General features: G+C 41.4%; 1 long non-coding RNA gene across 1 annotated transcript in view; it reads left to right on the top strand.

Annotated features, from left to right (window-relative positions):
• Window positions 1-7: 7 nt before the first annotated feature.
• LOC104408163 overlaps window positions 8-3774 on the top strand; it is a 5293-nt gene continuing 1526 nt past the window's right edge. Inside the window, exons 1-4 of the long non-coding RNA XR_719926.1 lie at window positions 8-278; window positions 402-503; window positions 979-1032; window positions 3406-3450. This is a non-coding gene — a long non-coding RNA (uncharacterized LOC104408163). The remainder of the gene's footprint in view (window positions 279-401; window positions 504-978; window positions 1033-3405; window positions 3451-3774) is intronic.

A 3774-nucleotide genomic window follows, 5' to 3' on the forward strand; every position in this document is an offset into this window, starting at 1 on the left:
CCAGAGATTTTTCCAACTGACAGATGCTAGTGGTGTGGTTTTCTTTTGGTGTTTTTTTTATCTTTTTTTTTTTCTTTTCCTTTTTTTGGTTGGTTGTTTTTTTTTTTTAGTTGTCTGAAATAAGTTTTGACTTCAGCAGGGCCTCACGTGCACTGGTTGCTGCAGCTGTGTCCTGATACCTTTTTTCTCTAACCTAAACCCAGGTCCCGGTCGAGATCCCGTTCACGGTCCCGAGGTCGAAGGTATTCTCGCTCACGCAGTCGGAGTCGTGGTAGGAGGTAGGTCTCTGCCTATTGTATTTTCATGCTTTTCCTTACTCCTCCATCTGCTCCGCTCCTTTCTGTGCTGCTTGTGAAAAGTAACTTGCAGTAATTCTCGTTGGTTTTCCCTTTCTTTTGTAGATCAAGGTCAGCTTCCTACCGCAGGTCCAGGTCAATCTCTCCTCGTAGGTATAGGTCATTTTCACCCCGCAGATCTCGGTCTGGTTCTTTAAGGAGGTCAAGGTATGTGTCATCTTTTAAGCCCACAACATTGTTGAAGAGAACATAACTGTTGGAGTTATCATTGTTTGTTTGGCAGTTCATGTGCTTGCAAGAAACTTCATTGTGTAACATGTGTGAGAGCTAGTCTGAATGCTTTGTTTGATGTTAAAAGTTAAACATACAATTCTGGTGTTGCTCTTTCTGAGCTCTTTTATAACCGTACTGAAGTTACAGCTTCAATCTAAGGTTAAGTTTTCCTACTTCACTTGTAAGAATGCAGGGAGTAACTGTGCTTTATCAGCTAGGGCAGTAGGATTTCTTATATGGTAGGTAGTACTGGCCAAAATGTACTATAGCTTTCTAATAATAAAAGTTATTTCTGCAGAACTGATAGTTCCAACAAAATTATATGAGATGAGTATCATAAAAGTCAAAGAATATTAGCTTTATGAATCATGTAGTAGTAGTAGTTGATCTGTTGCTGCTTTTTTCCTAGATCTAGGTCCAGATCACGCTCGAGGTCCCGGTCTGTTGTATGGCCACGAAGCAGGTAAAATACTTGTTTTAATTCAAACCTATAATGGTATTGGGGATAATTTTTTGTGGGTTTTTTTTGCCTTTTCTGAGAGAGTTTGGCTGGAAGGGTGTAGGAGGTTGTGCAGCATAGGAACGTTTGCGTTTAGTGTTTTACTAATTTTTACAGGCTATAGTAGTGGCTGATTTCTTTTAATAAACATGAACTTGTTTGGTGTGTGGCTACTATACATAGTGTCTCTATAGCCATAAACAAAGCAGATATATGCTTTAAGGTCTGTGGAGAGAAGTTTTGCGGAGTAGTTAATGCCTGTGCATGTAGGGAATGCTTGACGTTGGGTCCTGCAGGAAATGTTGCTTAGGGTTTTTTTGGCATGTTTCTTTTGTAAATCCCAGATGCTGGGGCTGGGTGGGAAGTGATGAGGTGGTTGGCACTATTGACTCAACTCTTGCTTACAGCTTTTCAGCTTTGTCAGTTCCAGTTCTGAGAGTTAGATCAAATTAAATTGCCGAGAACTGCATTACATGGGGTAAGACGCTTGACTTGAGAGGTTTGGAGGGCTGAGTGGACAGGACCATGAGTCCTAATGCCACAGGTGGTGGTTTTAAGGACTTTGCTGACATGTAGCCGTAGTTTTATGAATCTGGATATTTTCCATGCTGAAAAGGAAATTGAGTAAAGTGGATACAGAGTTAATGTTGCCGTATTATTTTCCTCTATCCTTTGTAGTAAGTTTTAGTTGGAAGAAGGGTGAAAGAGTAGGATAAAAATGTGGTGGACATGAGAGTTGAAGTTAGCAATAATTGTCTTCAGTTTTGTACTAGTTTGAGGCAAGAGAAATGTTTTCTAGGAGTCTTCTACAGTAGGACTTACAAATTGAGCTTTAAGGGGGATGATGATTATTACTAGAGCTGTCCTGTCTTACTACTCATACAGGCCTGTAATGAAGGCTCAGAATGCATGGTGCTTCTTTGGAAGAGTCTGGATGCTGCTGATGTTGCTAGATGACATCTAGTTCTGGGACGGTCATGTCCCATGGGCATGAAGGACTTGATACTCATGTTGAAATTTCTGGGGAATGCTGACTTTGCACAGGTGTGCAGTTACAGTGGCAAGAAGTGGTAGTTCAGGACTAGAGCATTGGCAGCATCATGAAAACTCCAGCACTTCTTGTCTTCTGCTAATACAGCAAAACAGAAGTACAAAACTGGTGCTGCTTTTGGAGCTTTTATCTCCAGTTCTACTTTGTTGCTGTGCCTCTCGGAAGATGGGTTTGACAGCCGTTTTCATAACAAGATGATGCTCTTGTGTGCTGGAGGTCCTGCTTAAGCTACAGAATGCGAGCTCTGGGTAGTTGTGAGCAACCCCATCCTGTGATACAATAGCAAAACAACTGGGTATAGTGTTAAGAATTGTGACCAGAATGGTTTCAATGTAGTGGCATGTAACTTTTGGTTTAACTTAGGGCAACAGTGTTCATATAGTATTTCTGTCAGCTTATAGGCTTGGTTACCCTTCAAAGGCAGTTCTGAGCAGACATAAAATCATGGAATGGCTTGGGTTGGAAGGAACCTTAGAACTCATCTAATTCCAGCCTCCCTGTTGCAGCACTGGGCTGGTTTAGGTTGGAAGGGACCTTAAAGCTCATCTAATTCCAACCCCCTGCCACAGGCATGGACACCTTCCACTAGAGCAGGTTGCTCCAAGCCCCATCCAACCTGGCCTTGAACACTGTGAGGGATGGGGCAGCCACAGCTTCTCTGGGCACCCTGTGCCAAAAGTTTCTTAGTTTTTTTTGGCCAAGTCTGTTAAACAACTGACTCTCATGAGCACCAAGGCTTTCTGATGTTCAGTAGTACCACATGCCTGAATTCTGACATTCTAGGAGTGCAGATATTTTCTAAGTAACAGCAAATACTTGAGTTGGTAAAGTAACAGAAATGTCAGGAAAGTATCACTGTTGGAGTAGATTATAATTCATAAGATTAACTGGGAATAGTTTATGCTTTAGTAGCCAGATAGTAAGGAGAAAACCAAGATGCTGTTTTCATTGGGATAACTGATGGAAAAGCTGTATTATACTTGAATATATATGGGGAGAACATGTGGGAGCCTGCTACGAGATCTTCTGTTTTGTGAAAGTGGTAGCTGAAGCTTTGCTGGGAAACTTCTTGTGCTTGTACTCTTGTTTTCTGATGAGTGGGGTCTCTGGAATGAGAGCTAGAGGATTCTTCTGAACTATCACAAGAGAAGCCTGCAGCACCAGAGCCTCCTGCTCTGGTTTGTGATGCCACGTAGTATGAACTTGCTGTTGCTGGTTTAGCTAACTTTCATTGTATGTGCATGCCACTGGCTGCTTTGCTGAGCTTTATTTTTCTCCTGTTGTAGGTCTGGGTCCCATGGTAGATCTAAATCTGGCTTACCTGCTAAAAGGTGAGCATATGCAGCACTCAGTATGTTGTGTTTTGGAGGTTTTTTGATTTTCCTCATGGTTCAAAATCTCTGCTTGGACCAGTATTACAGTTGCATGTGGAAAAGGTCTGGTGAGGGTTCTTTCTTTCTCTTATAGTTCTTTTAATAGCTGTTTTTAAAGTATTTTTCATACATTAACGTGGGGTTTTTTTATTGCTGGTTTTTATTTTTTTTTGTTGGGACACTAAACAATTCTTCCAGCATTGTGGATACAGGTTTTTGTGTTTTTGTTTAACCCATGATTGTGACAAAAAGTATTTTTGACAGCATTTGGGGCGTATCTTT

Source organism: Nestor notabilis, unplaced genomic scaffold (assembly GCF_000696875.1).
Source record: "Nestor notabilis isolate BGI_N333 unplaced genomic scaffold, ASM69687v1 scaffold8717, whole genome shotgun sequence".
Lineage (NCBI taxonomy): Eukaryota > Metazoa > Chordata > Aves > Psittaciformes > Psittacidae > Nestor > Nestor notabilis.